Below are 17,908 nucleotides of genomic sequence, written 5' to 3'. Positions count from 1 at the left end.
TCACAAGCTACCTTTGTGTTTCTGGTCAGATTAGAGTATGTGTAAATGTCCATCCCTTTATCCCACACCAGAGTCAGTAAACCCCATTTCAAAGCAGCCAATCCAGTAAGTGCAGTTGGGACATGTATTATTTGCTGCTACTCTCCATAGCTGCAGCATTAACTATAGCAGCTGTGTTTTCCACTGCTGAAAAATCTTTTGACATCAGTGTGAGGCCATTTAAAAACTCTTTGTAATCACATGGGCATTCACATGTACTGTAAGGTGATCATTTTATAGTACTGCTTTTTCAAAGCCCTTTATCCGTGCTGTTAATATTTAGGAATCAAAAACTGAGGGCTGAGCTCCTCAGTTTTTGCTGGTCCATCACACAACTCTGCGGTGCTTTTTTGTCATTTACTGACCTCAACTCACAACTCTTCACTGAATAGTCTGTGGTAAACAATAGTTCTAAGTTAAGTTGCTGGTACTAAGGTTGAATGTCCCCAGAGGTGAACAGGTAACACTTATGTTTAATTCCTGCTGTATGCCCGCTTATTATTTAATCAACACAGCCTGCGGGGTCAGCACTTACACGTCCAAAAGTTAACTCTGTACTGTACTGTACTGTACTCTATATATCTCCAGGCCATGTTGGCGCCCTGAGGGACTGAGAGGAACATCTCCTGTGTCTTGAGAGAGATAGCGTTTTTCTGTGCAAAATGTGTGTCCACGAATAAAAACTTAAACGCAGCTGTCACTGGATTGTATGTTGTGTTATGTGAAGGCCTTTGTCAGCATTCGTAGCCGTCTGTTTTAGTTCAACACTGAGTTAAGATGAGTTGACATTTCATCCTTTTAGTGGCAACTAGGAGGTGAAGTGCCTTCAGTGTCTTTCTCTCTGTCAGTATCTACCACTGTGTCTCTTCCTACTTTACGCAAATACACTCATTCTCATATAACACATTGCAATTAGCTTTAAGCAGAGCACAAGAAAAGAAAAGGTCGAGAACTGAGCAGCCTGCCTACGACACATGTATGTTTTTATTGTGTATAAGTACTTAGCATAGACTGTATAAAAGTACTGGAGAAATAATAGGCAACACTAAAAGTCAGCCTTGGAAGACTTTTTGATGCAAATCAGTGAGCTAAATAGTTTTTTAGGCTTATTTGAATGTATATTCTCATACGCCACACTGTACCAGCATATTCCATATAAACGATGTGTTCTCACAGCCAGCATATATTGTACAAAACACATATTTCGTGTCTTTTACTGTTTTTTTTATTACAATGCTACAAGTTATCACATTTGTCAGATAAGAACTGAATGCTCACAACATCTATTTAGTCACATTTTGGCTTAGTTTTTTTAAGTAAAAATATTTTGGGCAGGGTTTTGATTTTCAATTTTGTAATGAAAAATCAGTTTCTTTAGTAAGGTCAGACTAAAGTCAAGCCCTTGACACCAGGGACTAAAAAATTCATTTCATTTGTTGAACTTAAATAGCTTCATAGTGTAAGACCAAGATGTATATAAATCTATATAGTTTTTTTTTTTATCAGACAATGACATGTTTATCAAGGTCTTTCTGAATGGCAAGGCTAGAGTGTGGTTATAGTTTCTTACCGCAAATCTTTTCAGTCTTGCAATTATACCTATTTGGAGTTGGAATTGGCAACGTGGAGAGGGGGGTTGTAAAAGTGATATTTATTCAGTAGGAAACTTACCTTAATTTTGTTTCATGCCTTTAGGCAAACCAGAAGCTCAATGTAACATTTTCTCAGATTTCCAAAACTTTACAGTAGAAAAGCAGATAGATGTTTCTGTGGCTTATTTGAACACACAACTTCAGTGTAGTATTTGTTCTTTTGTGAAAAACATTCATCCACTTGCATTTCCCATACAGACAGTGATTTCTATTCTATTTTGATATTTTAAACTTGTTCCTTAATTGCATCCAGCTGAATCCAACATGACATTACTGTTGCATGTTTTAAAATCTGGACCCCGGGAATTTTGAAACAGATTATTTCATTGGTCAGCGGTTGTTAAATTTCATATAGAATTCAGTTTTCTAGACTTTTCAGAACACAAAACAAACAAAAAGTGCGCCATATCAACAATACAGAGAAGTAATAGCATTTGCACATATGTTACCACAAAACTTTGATTGGGGGTATTTTATGTCACTAGATTTACTTTTTAACAAATGGCTCTGAAAACCAAACTCAAGGGCAAATTAAAGCATTTGGATGGTGAACCTATAAAGGGAAGCATACGGACAGAGCATGACTTCCTATTGTTCTTCTATATTCTTAGTATAATAAAACTGCGTGAGTTCATGGGGGGCGGCCTGTGTTGGCAAGAAATTCGCCACCACTCAGCCACCCGCCACACAGCACAGCCCTTTTTCTCTCTGCAGCAGCAGCAGCAGTCATTGAGGCATCCTATGACTTTCCTGCCCAAACTGGGAATTATTTTGTTCCTTAATGGCGATCACTCGAATTTGGCCGCAAGCTTCTTTGCTGTTTTTGTGAAAAGGTTTCCTCATTCACCACTATCCATGTGAGGAAACTACTATTTTGGGGCCGTGCCTCAGTTACATAAAGACGCACGTGTTATTGCCTTGTCTGAGCCTTACACACAAACACAGTTCATCAACAGGTGTCAGAGGAAATGTTTTTTTCTCTCTCTCTAGAGAAGGATGTTACGTTTGGAGTGTGCAGGGTAAGTGTGGGAGAACAAAAGTTGCTGGCAAGGGGCATTCAGCCTGCAGGAGGATTTCCTCTCTCAGCAGAGGAAAGGAGAGAGGGAAGCTTTGATACAGCTGGTTGTGCAGAAGCATTTATACAGCTGAATCAAATGCACTTGTTTTCTCTTTTATAAATAACCTATTGATAGTGACCAGTAAAGCTTAAAGTCATTTGCAAGAGTAGAATAAGTTTGAATGAACCCTCCTTTTTAATATTCACCTTCACATCTTGTTTCTTATATATTAAAAAATCTACAGATGGAGAATAATGTTTGTAGGTTTTTTAACAGCACTTAACCTATTGTAGTCTGCTTCTTAAAGGCTACAAAGTGTGTCTTGTACAATGAATGGTGGTTACAGACGCAAGAAATGTACTGCATATGCGCTGAAAACTATTCATGTGAAATCTTAAAATGTACTTTAAGGGTTAATATTAAAGTTGCAGGTGTGACTTGAATTGGGGAGGAAGATAATGGGGAAGGCAGATGAAGCCATATTAGTGGTATGTTGATTTGTAATGGTTTTTCTTTAATCTCTTTGATACCTTTTCATTTCAGTTGGGATGCTTGGCCTTGCCATCAGCCATATTTTATATATTTTTTTCCCAACATCATGCTGCAATCCCCTTGAAGGATGTTTTATGTAAAACATGCTTTTTGTACCCTGGAAAGACATTTAATCAAGATTAACCTTGGTGTTTTAGTAGCCACTGGTCTAGCTTTGTGAGGTTTCATAATGGAAGACAATTAAGCACTACTTTCAGTGCTGAGGATCTGCTCTTGTGGGGGGAAAACAAATTTATAGCAAGATTTTTGGCAGGGTTTTCAAGAATGAGCAGCAGCAAAAAAACAAACACCCAAAGCCTGTAAGCTGACTTTTCTGCCACATTTAAGATTTTATAAACCTTGCTTTGTATTAGGGGGGAAAATAATAGCCTAATAAATAATCTGCAAAACGTTCTCACTTTTAATAGAACAGAAAGTTATTAGCTTAATGCGGATGTTTTTTCAGAGCTGGAAAAGATGGATTTTTATTGTTGCCAAGGCCGGTTGTGATTAATAATATTTGTTCATTTAGGTTGGCTTTTATTTCGATTTTTTACAAGTAAATTGAAACATGTAACTTTTTTCTGTCATGGCTTCATGCTCCGCGCCCTCAGCAAAAAAAATAAATAAAAAACTTACAGGGACCCTAACGTCATCCTTTAAAATGATCTCTTTTTTTGTCCTGAATACTTCACCTTTTTTAAATAAAAAAAAAAACTTTAATCAGTACTTGTAGCAGCCATTAGCCTGCTGGAAATGTGGCAGCAGGGGAGCACTGCTCTTGTGAATGTTCATTCATGGTTTTCAGAGCATGGCAGACTCGAGTATCCTCACATTGTCCGCTAAGAAAGTGCAGAGAAAATAGTTTTCCTGGGTGGTCCGACTCATTAATACACTCCGCACTTCTTGATTTACGGCTCACAGTTCAACTGCTGCCAATTAACGTGAAAACACCAGAAAAAAAAGAGGAAAATACAGAGAGGGGGAGGAGGCCAATGAGTTTCCTCCACATAACTGAGCCAGGATGACCCAGCCCTCCACATCAAGGTAGGACTTCAGAAACTATTACGAACTTACAGGGCAAGGCCAAAAGATGTAACAGTAGCCTACCTCCTTGACATGTAAGCTACTTTATTGCTAGTGCTATGATATTAGCTCTGGTGAGGCCTGCTTCAGCTCCTTTAAAACTAAACTGAGGTCTTGAATCTTATTATTCTGTTTTAATCACATGACAACATTTTTGGTACTGTATAACATATTTATACTATTTTAATTTCATTACTTAATGAGAAGAAAATTAGCCTACAAAACAAGTAACTTAGGCTAGATTAATTCTTCAAGGCAGGTGTATGGGCCTCAAAATTGGCCTTTTAAGAATATCACATCATTATTTCGTTTTATTTTTTAAATGGATGCATGTGTGCTGAACAGTGTGTGTTTCTGTATCATAAATGGATCCAGCCAGTTTATTTATTTATTGCTAATACTGCTACATGTGCTAAAATACTCCTCCATAAATCACATGACAGAAGTCACATCATGTGAATTATAACTAATAAATTCAAATTCAAGGAGGTCTTATGCCTAAATAAAAAGATTTACCATAGCTTTATAATTGCATAAGTCATAGCTAAAGTTTATGTTTCTAATTAAGTAATACAACTTGACAGATTTGAGTAACATTTGGTTGCTGATATGCTTTATTTCAAGGTTGTAAATTTCATAATCAAAATAAAACACAGGTGAGAAATATTTGATTTTTAACTTTTGCAACAAGTTCCTCTGAAGACAGAAATCCACTGAAATCACTCGAAATTGTTAATTAACTCCACACCAACGCCTTGAGGACAATCAGAGAGGAAATCATTAAATACTAAAGCAAAGATATTTGCCATATAAAAGGCATAATGCAACATTTTAATCTTATAATGACTTAATGTCAGTCATTTTTATCATAGGTTGTTAAATTCTCTTTACACCACTGCTAATCCCTTTATTTTTTTGTTACTGAGGGTGAAAGTTACTGTCTGCACTGGCCGCTGTCGTGTTGTGTCTCAGTATCTTGTAAAGTGATTACTTTCTTTTTGTTTGCTTTTTCTCCCAGTAATATCTGCAGCCTCCTGTTGGGGTCGTGCACTGTTGCACGGTACCCTGTGACCTTGTCAAAAGCAATCACCGCGGTTAACACACGGCTATAGTTTTCCTCTCATCTTAAGACATAATTTCTTTAATTGGTGTCAAAGTTGGGATCCTTATGGTGAAAGTCCTGAAAATCCCACGCAGACAAACACGCTCACTTGTTGACACTTAAAAAAAAACAAATGAAAAAAGGCCTTGTCAATGTGGTGCTGAAACCTGTTAATCCATAATGTGTGTGTGGTGGTGGTGGTGATGTGGGGGGTGTTACCGCAGGCCCTCTAGCCACTCTAGTCTGACAGGATCCTTCAACTTAAGTCAGTCCCATCTGACCCCCCTGTTCCATCGTTCCTTTATACACCTGTTCAGTCCCTATAACACAGACCAAGTTGGTGATGACAGAAGATTTAATCTCACAGTCCTTAAATATAAATAAAAAACTTGAGGAAGAAATTTATCTCATCATGGTGTGTGTGGACTTGGGTGATATGTAAGGCTGAAACTAGCATTAGCCTATCGATTCACTTATATTTTTCTGCCTAGATTGACAGATTAATCATTTAGTTTCTTTAAAAAGCCCAAAGAGACTTTTTCAAATTGCTTGTTTTGTCCAAAACACAAAGTTATTCAATTGCAATGCTTTAATACAGAGAAACTGCATTTGCAGAATCCTCATTTGCAGAAGCAGGAACCGGAGAAAGTCTGGCATGTTTCGCGTGAAATAATAACAAATCAACTACCTGTTTATAGTGATAAACGACATATAGTGTGAAATGATAGAGATTTGTCAATCAGTATTTTGCTTCTTTTTTTTTTTTACCAAAGTAGTTAACATTTTAACATCTCTGGTTGGTAAAGGCATTGTGGGTAATGTTGCAAATCAGTGAATATAATGTAAATAAGTAATGTAAGTATTTTATTTGTCAGGTGTTTAATTTACATATAGCCAAAAACACACATTCCCATTGCTACTATCCTGCAATAAATCCTACTGTCCTGAAGGTTTTAATGTTGAGTTTTTGTTGAAAATGAGAGGGGCTGATTCAACTGGATGATCATTTTGAAGGATCTAGTTATTGTGTAATAATGAGAGGTGTTTCTAGTATTTAGTCTACACTCACTAATTTTATTTGCAGTGGACAAAATATTAGAAATATTAAAAACTTTGATTGTAAAGTTGTCAACGGCTCTCTAAAACAGTTTCACATAATAACATTCATGAAAAATTTACTGCAGTTGTTTTAGCTCGTACCTAAAAAAGTGGAAACTGAGTGTTTATTGCTCTTGCAGTGTGCAATTGATATAGGCTACATTAGACTAATAGTTTATCCATATCGTCCAGCTAAAATGTTTGAGTGATATGACGATCATCAGGACAGCAGTGAATGACGGGTAAATCATGAAAGCATGCTGGAGGATGTTCTCACAATCCATATAATTCTATATATCCTGTGAGATTCAATAACAGGCTAGCGTTTCAAAACATCGCCATTTTGAAACGGCATGTTATTAAAGTAGTGAAACACTGCAATTTGGTTAGGTTTCGGCAACAAAACTGCTTGGTTAAGGTTACGAAAAGATCTGGTTCAAAGTCGGGGTTCTCCTCCATCCTGCCCAACCACCTCCTTACTCAGGCTTTTGTGTTAAATATCATATAGGCCTACCTCCCTTTACCGTCAAAAACTGAAGCTACAGGGCTTCCCCCAGTGCATTGAACTATGACGCTATATGGATCCCCAGTGCCTTACAAACTGACGCTGAAGGGTCTTGACCATGCGTCTATATGTGAGGAGTCGGGAGTGAGAACGGGTAAGCAGAGGTCAACCCTGTTTCTCCTCACCTGTGGCTTCTCAGCAGACTCTGAAAATGGGACTGCAACTTAAACCAATTAAATCATGTGATAGTAATCCCGGAAGGATTCAAATATACATCTGCTTCTGACATGAAACATCCTAACATGACAGACCAAAGAAACATGATATTAGAATAACAGGCCTCATACCTCAGCAACAAAATAGTGATGTGCGGATCGATACCGATATTTCCGATACCAACGTTTTCCTCCTCTAGGATCGATACTCATATAAAATGATCGATATCTAAACTCAGTAATTTTATAGTGAGTGTATGTTTTATCATTATCCATTATCAAGTATCTTACTGTCACCAGTATGGTCTAATTATACTCGGTTGATTGGAACTAGTTTCCTATCTATGGCTGACTGTGAAAACAGTCAGGTCTGGCTGTATTTTAGCTGTGAAGGTAATAATGACGCTGTGTGTGATGTGTGTGCAAAGACGGTAAAATACTTTGGCAACACCGCAAACTTCGCTAAACATCTGAGATTAAGTCAAAATAAAATGATTATGATATGAAGTGGCAGTTCTGAGCAGGATATTTTTATTATAATTAAAGAATATGACAGTAGTTTGATGTCTTGTCATTATGCAGCTATTATTTTGAATTGGTAAGGCTACAGCCTAGTCTTTATTTCCCTCATAAATACAGAAACGGGAGGGAGGAGGTCACATTAAACTAGAAATAAAATATGTAAAATGTATTGGTATCGATATCGGCAATATCAGTCTGGGTATTACTTTGTATTTCATCGTATAGGAATTAAGTGGTATCGCACATCACTACAACAAAATAGGTAGATTTTCAATTGTCCCAAAAACATGTGACTGTTGGAAAGTGCCAGTACAGGAATAGGCGCACTGGACCTTAAGTACATTACTTAAGTCACGTGACATAAGTCACATGATGTTTAACATTGTGGAACGTTCGTAGTTTGGTTAGGTTTAAGCAACAAAACGACTTGGCTAGGTTTAGGAAAAGATCATGGTTTGGGTTAAAATTAGTACATTTACATTTACATTTATTAATTTAGCTGATGCTTTTATCCAAAGCGACTTACAATTGCTATACATGTCAGAGGTCACACACCTCTGGAGCAACTAGGGGTTAAGTGTCTTGCTCAGGGACACACAACATTACATTATGTATGTTGAATGTCACTTGACTTCAACGTAACATTATTTAACTTAAAACTTTAAGTCAACATGGATGGACATAATTTGGCATAGTACAGCCTTCTCAAACAACAAACAAACCAACTGGTCTTCAGCTTGGATTTTTCTCTATTCCAGACTTAGACATTCACCTGAATGCTCCTCACCTTTGCCACAGGAGAGCAGTGAGGAGAAGAAGAGGAAAGGCAGATGAATGTGGAAAACACACATTAATAAAACAGGAAATTGAGGGCTAAAAAGTGCAAATAATCACTGAATTTGAATGTGTCTATTGAAGGACTCTTTTGGGTGCTAGCCCGATGCTCCCACTAATGGCCTGTTTCACTGAAGTAGCACCAGGAATGCTAACCTTCTCAATGCTGCACAACTCAGGGCAAGCATGGCAGCCCTCCCATTTGTGTGTGTGTGTGCGCATCTGTGTGTGCCTCGCTGTCATTATCCTTTTCCTCATTCTAGCGTTCTCTCCCATCCTGTAATGAACAGCGTCGACATATTTATGTTTTTGCCAGAGAACACTTGAAACACAAGAGGGGTTAAAGTAAATAGTGGGGAGGTCTTTGGACCATTTTCAATATTTCCCCTCTCTGTGCCCCACAGGGCAAGTGAGGGGTTGCTTCTTTACAATAATCAGGTGACCAGGGGAAAATAGTGTGGCCTTAACAAGCCCAAATTAAAAAAGAACATCATTTTCATTATGCAGTCAAACACAATTACAAGCAAATGTTTTCTCTGTGGAGCTGCCCCTGCTTTCAGGGTCTTTGTCCCTCGCTCCTTAGTGTGTGCAGAGAAAGGCTCCGGTGGTCAATGGGCAGCTGAGTGGCGTGTTCAGCGGAGGCCCACATCCTTAGCCCGCAGCGCAGAATGCGTTTTGTTAGAAGAGCAGCCATACATTCTGAGCAGATTTGTTGAATTAGAGAGCGCAGCGGGAGACGGGGAAGCGGGGGGTAAGTGATGGGGAGGACTTGTTGCTAGGTGACTGACATACGACTGCAGCATGCCAGTTTTCAGTGCTTGGCACTCCTTGTCTGTTTTCCCTTTTATTTTGTATTCTTCCTTATCACCCCCCCTCCACCTCCCCTCTCTGCTCCACCCTCCCATCACCATCCAATTCACTTGTCTAGCTCTTCTTGTTGCTGAAGTGTAGATAATAAAATGAAGAAAATAGACAAAACAGGGTGAATCATGCAGGATTCTACAGTACACCTCTAGCACCTACTAAGAACCTAGTCATCAGCTTTTCAACTGCGCCGATACTTAAAAACCTTACTGCTGCTAAGTGTTGTGGGAAAAGAAAAATGCTTTTATGGAAAAAGTAGAGGTGGATTCCCTCTTTCTAATGTACTAGTTAGTATAGAATCTGACATAAAGCATTAGCCTCATGGAGACACTTTGCTCTATCAGCAAAAAGAAAAAAGTATTTTCCTGGGGCTGGTAAGTGACACACAAGGACAGGCAGGATTTCTCTGAGCGCACGTCTCCCTGCAGGCACTGCTGCTTAGGAGATTTGCCATTTGAAATACTGATATTTTCAAATATAATCTGATATATAGGGACCAAGTGCATTTTTTGAAATCCTCCCCTCTTTTTCACAATTTACATTCTGTCATATTTAGAATTTTTTGACAGACTCAGTGAATTTTCCTGAGCAAACACTTCCTTCAGCTCTCTCATCATTCGATAAGTGTGTTGTCCTTCTCCTGACTGCCTGACTTAGCAGTCGGACCACTTACCTTGTCAACCCCGTCACTGCATGTCAAGCATCTCAGCCACACTGACCCTTTCAGAGGACCATCTGCAGACAGAAGTTAAGGGTAAGGTAGATCTGGAGGAGAGGAGTTTAAGATCCGAAGCAGTTTCTTTCAGTTCTGTTTCTACTACTGTCTAAACATGGTGGAATACTTTTCTGCACTGTAGTAGACTGAATGATTTAAGCTTTGTAATCCAAAAGATTGATTGAACAACAGTGGGTTTAACATTGAGCTTTACATGCTACATTTGATTGTCCTGTATAGATATACTGTATGTGTGCAGCATCTTTGTTCTCGGAAGTATCACTAAATAAAAAGGATTGACAGCGGCTGCTGGTGCTGCTGATTGTTGAGAGGCATTACCTGCACACTTCGTCTCTCCATTTGTCTGAAAATGGATAACACTTTTAGAATTAGACTTTTTTTTTCTCCCCCAGTCATCTCTGAACATCACATATTCATTCCATGCCAGCGTGGGGTGTAGAGATTCAGGGTCATCTGTTTTTTTGATTTCCCCCTCGGTGTCGCATTTATTTGAAGCTCTGTCTGAAGGTCAAAACCAAATACACCCAAACGAAAAAGCCATTGTTGAGCTGTTTCTCCATCTTGTGCCTAGTCCTTTTCACCAAGAAAGCATCTTTCTTTCTTTGTGCTGCCGGAGGCTTATGAGACTATCAGGGCACACCTGTGCCCTGAGGAAAATTCCCCTGCTCTCTCTAAAGCTGTATTATTCAGCACAAGGCCATGACAGTCAGTGTTTCTAAAAGCATTTGGAAGATTGTAAATGGTGATGCTAAAAACTGTCAGGAACCCACCAAGGTTCAAAAAGAAAAAAGATACTATATACAGTAGCTTCCTTTTTATATGTTGTAAGCTGACAAATTGTATAGAAAAAGACATAAGCTTCACATGTTATAGTAACTAACTCTTGATGCAGCATCCAGAAGCTAAAGAGCTAAAGAATAGCTTGTGTTTTCCAGAGAAGATGGTATTATTTTTGATTTAATAAGTAGTGAAAACACATCCAGTCAATACACCAGAAATTTATTTGGACAGAGGATTTTTAGTGACTTTTGACTTTTGGCTAATTTATTTTAGATCAGTCTGTTGAGATGACAGGTTTCACGACATCATGATGCAGTTAAATGGTCATTTTGACGTTTTGTCTGCTAAAAAAACATTTTACCAGTAAGTGATTATTTTCCGCCATTCGTTATAATTCAGTTTAATTCAATGTATGGTTTTTATGAACAAATTAGAAATGTTATTTTGTTGGCAGTTAAATAAGCATATGTAATTCAGACAACATTTCAATAAGTCAGCATTACAAGTGTTATGTGAAATATTTAATACATAAAATGTTTAAGCAATTATACTTTCTAAACATGTCCATTAATAAATAAATAAATAAACCTAAATCAGTATAATTTTATATTATAATTTTACATTCAGATTACACGTGTGTGTTTTTTTGTTAAATGAATGCCCATAATGCTGTTTTTTAATTGTGAGTTGTGTTTTGTATTTGGTTTTGGTCTGTTTGTGTCTGTCCACCTGTGTGTGTGTGTGTGTGTGTGTGTGTGTGTGTGTGTCAAAGAAAGAGCAACTGTAATTGATTAGCTCAGCTCAAAGACTGCAGTATGTGGACAAGTGTGTTTTAGCTGATTGGATTAGCTCTCGTTGGCCAGGCTCCATGCCGGATTTTAATGATACTAGATGCTGAAGAGACAACAAACAAACTTGTGTCACGTTTCATGACTCGCGCATTTCACTTTTACTCCCTTTTAATGAGTGAATCCAGCCTTTTATAGCATATTTGATTATGGATTATCTTTCTTGGAATGACTGAAAATGGAAGTGTTAATAGCACCAAACTCTGCTTGGGCTTGTTTCAGCATCTCTGTTGCCATATCACCATCTCCACAGCTGGCCCACAGGCTCACAGCCAGGACTTTAATTGATCAAAACCTTTTTTTTGCTCTTTATTAAGTCCACTGCTGACTTAAAGCTTGCTCATTTACATTGACCTGAATCCCCAGCATGTCTGTTAAGTAGAATGATTTAATCTTCCCTGGCAGGAGCACCCAGAGCACCCCTCTGCTTACCCTCCAAACATGCATTTTTAATCAGTATATTAAGATGTCACATAACAGTCTGAGCTCATCACCAGTGCTGCAGGCCATAACAGATATGGATTCAGCTGTTTAGAGTAGTATTATGGACGTTGGCTGCTGGCTATGTAGAGAGTAATCACTGGATGAGGATGTGTAAAATACCTATACGAGAACAACAGTTCAGTCGCAAATAAAATGTAATCTTTGTGTCTTTTTTTAAAAGGATTTGTAAGATGTTACATTTACTGTGTGACAGAGAAGAGCAGGGACCAGTGAGGAAATAATTTGACTCATCTTCTCAAGGTCTCTAAAGTCTCCACAGGGCCTTGTCCTTGTGGCACAAGACTGCTGGTGCACTGAGACGGCTGCGCACAGATAAATATTTGAATATGTGTGAGTGGCGAAAGCGAGATGACTCTCAGCCTGTCAGTTGTGTTTGGAGTCGTGGCATCAGGCAGAGGCCTGCTCAGTGACACCGGGTAATTCAAGCAATGACATGAACACATACATACACATATACTTTGTCACTGTACTCCATCAGCCTCCCTCACCCCCGCCCTGTGTATCACGCACACACACAGATAGCCCTGTCAGCTAACTCCTGTCAGAGGCATCACCCTCTAGGTACAGTGGTGAGCTTTGTGCACACAGTGATCAGGCAGCTCGCCAGCTCTGCCTTCTCCTGCCTCTACCTAGACGGCTCCCTTCATCCTAATGAGCTCTGTCAGAATGGCATTTGACATAAGCCATCAATAAAGTACAGCTGACAGACTTTAAGAGTCTGTAAATCCAGGATATCCCTGGCCTCTGCCCCTTATAGTGGAAAACAACTCCAAAATTCTGAGTTGGTGCTCCATTTGCAATTAGAATCCAGATTATTAGATTAACATTTTGGTATCTTATTGGGCTAGTGGATATCCTTGCCATAATCCTTAATTCACATTGTCAAATATACAATTTCTAAAGAGCTGCTTTAAGTAGAATAATGTACGGATAACAATCATTGTTATTATACCCTTTATTTTAAACTGCATTGCTCCTTTATGAAAAAACAACAACCTCAGCCTAGGAAAAAATCTCAATTTTCATTAGACACTGGATGTAATTGCGCTGCATTGTACTCTCTATGGCTCTTCCTAGGAGTGAGCCTTGCCGTAGCTCACAGATTGCTGCTCATCTTTGTTTGGCACTAATACAACACTAGGATGAGGAAACAAGTCTGTGTTACAGAAGCGAATTAACTTAAAGGAGTCTTTGTGATCCGTGCGGTATAGGAGAGTGTAATGCAGTGATGCAGCGATGAGTGTACCTTACTATAAAGTAATTCTGAGCTCAGGGTGAAGTCACTGCACTATGAGGGGCTCAGTATGACTCATTCCCCCAAGCTAATGGACAATTCAGGCTACTGTTTTTAATGTTTTTCCCTCTCTGTCAATTAGCCTGAACATGTCTGGGTAGTTATTAGGGGAATACATACAAATAAATAAATGAAATTAATCTTGCACGCCATATACGTATGTAAGTATTTGTAGCTTGTTTTTTTTCTTTGTGCAAGCTTGTTTCCTGCCCACATACAACACATTAAATTGCACACATCCTAAAAAGACGATGTGTAAAGGTCAACGTTGAAAAAGCTGCGATAGTGTAGACAAAAGAGCAAAGTCTGTTGCTAGAAGAGACATTTATTGACAGTCATCTGTGTGTGTGTGTGTGTGTGTGTGTGTGTGTGTGTGTGTGTGTGTGTGTGTGTGTGTGTGTGTGTGACTAGGAGGAGGAGAGGCTCTCAGACAATGTGAAGTGGAGGTGAGGCCCAGGCAGCATGGCTGCGGCGTTGTGACCTGTGCCCTGACTCACGCATCATGTAGCTTCATGGCGCCAGAGGACCTTCTGACCATGATGAGTTTTGACTCCTGTCACCTTTGGGTGTCGTCAAGATCCTCTGACATGGACAGGATTTTTTTGGGGGGGAGGGGGGTGGTACTTTTCTGCAGACTAAAATGCTCCACGGGTGACCACTATCCCCACCAGTGAGGAAGAGAGAGGAGAGGAGACATTGTTCAGGCTTTCCAGTGTCAAGACACTAGAAAACGGAGAAAGAGGTTGGCTGTTGTCACGCACAGGCAAAATAATTGCTAAACTATTCATAGACGCTTGTTCTTTAGAAACCTCCCGCTATGCTGACAATAATGGTGTTACAAACTCAGTCCTAAAACTTTCTATGCACTGCTATCATAATAGGTGTAACGATTCTGATCTTTGAGATGTTATGTAGAAACTTCTTTTCTATTGCAGGCCCCATGTATTGTAAAGTGCATTAGAGAATAAAATAGAAAAGGTATGACAAAAATAGTGCGTGGGTGGTTGCAGAGGAAGGTCTAAAGACCAAGCATTCAATTAACCCACCTGTTTTGACAGTTGTCTGTAGCTTTGTCAATATGGTACAGTCGGTGAAAAGGTTTTTTTTTGTTAAATATCTTCTCATACATTACTCAGGTTTGACAAGTGGACCATTGTGTTGGAAAAATAATTTGGACAGTTTACATTCATTCTCTATTTCACTCAACAGTTGCAGTTCAATGTGACTGTAAACAAGGGAGCAACTGAAACGAAAATGCATGTATCATGTATGTTTTGGACGTGGAAAATCATTTACTCGCACACGCAGACACTATGTTTGGCAAGTGCTGTATGTGATGCATGCATTTGTAATTTCTTATCGCTCCTGCTCTGCCTCTTACACAAACACTCACAAGCACACAGGTAATATATAGTGGGGCGGTGTGCAACATGCACTCTGCCTAGTTTCATTTGGCCCTTTATCTGGCTAGAAATTGACTGCATTCAAGAGTGGAATGGATGTAATAATTGCATGCACTCTATAACATGCACTGTAAATGTGTTTTCTAAAAAAAGGAGAAAAAAAGGGTAGGTTTCAAGGTATTCCTAATGGCTTTTTGCCAAGGATTTGAGCTTCACTGTCACTGTATTGTTTGTTTTTCTACAGCCATACCTAGTTTTATTTGCAAGCTGCGAGGAAGATGAAACCTGGAGATTCTTGAAAACGTTCAATATAAGATCTCCCTTATGTGCAACATGAGAACAGTAGGACTCAATTAAGTTACACTTGCAGGCCACAGATGGTTGCTAAACCCTGTTGTAATATGGATGATCACTGCAGAGATTTACACAACAGAAAATCTCTTTGACCAAGGTGTAATGGCACTTTTGTATGGCCTCACCGTTACACATTGTGTTAGAAAAATTGTTGCTGTCAGTGTCAGTTTTGAAATAGGCATGACGGGGTTACATGTTCTGTACTCTATGCTAGTGTGAATTGGCTTAGTGGATGTAAGGTCAAATATCACATGCTCTGATTATAATAACAGTGGTGTGGTATATCCCCTGTGAAACAAAAGCTTGGGGGAGGAGTATGTGTGTGAGGGCAGGGCTGGCCCTGTGTGTGAGCGCAGTGTATTGGCTCTCCTCTATCCGTGTCAGCGGGGCTGTGTGGCTGCACGGCACTGGATTACGTACAGTGGGGGCCAATGGGTCAGTGGATAAGAAGTCTTCTCTGTTACCACAAATCCACAGATTAAAAGCAGCGTCAAGAGCTAGTGGTGCCCCCGGGGGCAAATGGGTCTGAAAACACAACTCTCAGAGAGCTTTGGCATAACCCTCCTGTCACTGTGAAGCCACGTGGCAACGTATGAGGGAAGTGACTTCTCTTTAAGTCCCACTGCATGAGCTTGACCTTTAAATACATCCGGGTCATCCAGAAGTTGTGAGTCGTGTTGCTGACATGATATCTTAATTGGAAAGTTAATCCTGTGCTGGGACAGCTGACTCTAAGTTCAAACAGTCTGTCGCACTGAGAGAAGTCAACACTGAAGTCAAGCAGGCGCCCTGTGAACATGCACAGCAATGTTTGCTTCCTTCATCTTTGCTAAGCAGAAGTGCCCACCCGCCCCAGGCAACTAGCAGCATACATTAGCTTTGTGTGGCACTATTTTACATCACAGCCTGCCTCCTCTTGATGCTGTTTAAGTGCTTCAAACAGGTTCAGAGTCTGCACGGGCAGATCAGAGAATATTTACAGTAACAGAGCATTTTAATACATAAAGTGATATTATATGTTTGGCATTTACCGGTGATGTTTAGCGTGAGCACTCTTTGGTGTGCCTCCATGCATGTTTACATACATGTCTATGGGTTTATGAGTATGAAGAGGAGCAGGAATGTAGGAGAGGGCGGATAGGAGAGAAAGGTGCTGTAAGTCTGTATGGGATAGTGGCAGAATGGCTGTTGGTGACAGGCTCTTGTAGCGTCTCGTCTGCTCCAGTGATCCTAGGGAATCTGGGTCATTTCCAGCCTGTTCCCCACTCCTTCCCTTGCTGTGCCCAGGGCAAACTACGACCTGGCTACATGCTAATGTAGTAAGTAAATGTACTATTTGTCTCTTATCGTAAAACTGGGAGGAAACTGCAGTGGGGCGCACCACACCTCTGTGCTGTATTAATGCTCTCTCTTCACCTTGTAGTCCTCTTTATGTTGCTGTTTGTCACTGAGCTGCCACCCGCCCCTTCAGGGACAAACGTGGATCAGGCTTTTTCTCTTTGGCAATAATCTTCTCAAACTGTTCAATGTGGTGAAGGATCTGTTTTAGTTGGCATAACAGCTCTACAAGCTGCTGTCAATGAAGTGCTACCGAGCCTTCAATATTCCTCACAATGTTAGAGTGTTGTGAAGTAGATTTGTTAAAATAACCTACATAATGATAAACAGAGATATGTTATTTTACTTTTTGAAAGCTAATAATTATGTTTGAGGCTTAAAGTTCCTTCTTTGGCATTGAAGCAGCAGTTGACAAAACACTCACTTAAGGAGCATTTATCAGCTGTTCTGGAGCTTTCAGTCATATCACATGATCTTCAACAACAGATGGAGTTTGCTAGAGGTTGTTGAATTGAAGATGTATGTTTTCCTAAAAGGCTTCTAGTTAATATTTGACTTTTGAAGTATTAAATTATGAAACATTATGCCCTTGTCTAAGATGACAAAATAACAGGGAAACCTGACAATATAGACCTAAATGCAGTACATCAGATACTGGTATTTTCCTGAATGTTATAATGGTCTGGTTTTTGTTTGAACTCTGAGCAGTTCACAGTTTGAGTTGTGCTGGATTATACTGTCAGGTGTTCCTGTTATTTTGTCCACCCTCTGTACCTTACCTCTATGGTTTTGAATCTTGTTCCCTGGATCTCCAGACTTAAGGGATTTTGGTAGAGAGGTGTGGTAACAACTAAATATACACCCAAATAAATGGGGGAATATTTATCAAAACGAAATAAAAACAGAGATAACAGCGTTTTAAAATCAACTGGTTTAATATAGAATCCTATAACAGCATCAAAATCTATTTTGTCAGAGGAGTGAATGCAGTGGTTTCCATGAAACAAATAGACAAAAGGAGAAAAAAAAATAGACGTGTTTGAATGAGATCCACTGTGTTGCTGTGCTGAATGTGCGGAGATATTGGTGTCAGGAGGCCTACTATCTCCTGACACAGTGACATAGGCCTGGACTCATTGGGATAC

The sequence above is a fragment of the Micropterus salmoides genome, unplaced genomic scaffold, assembly GCF_014851395.1.
Source record: "Micropterus salmoides isolate LMB-PRFRI ecotype aquatic unplaced genomic scaffold, ASM1485139v1 Ms_hic_scaffold_19, whole genome shotgun sequence".
Taxonomy (NCBI): domain Eukaryota; kingdom Metazoa; phylum Chordata; class Actinopteri; order Centrarchiformes; family Centrarchidae; genus Micropterus; species Micropterus salmoides.
The sequence above is the reverse complement of the archived record's forward strand: the minus strand, read 5'-3'. Positions refer to the sequence as shown.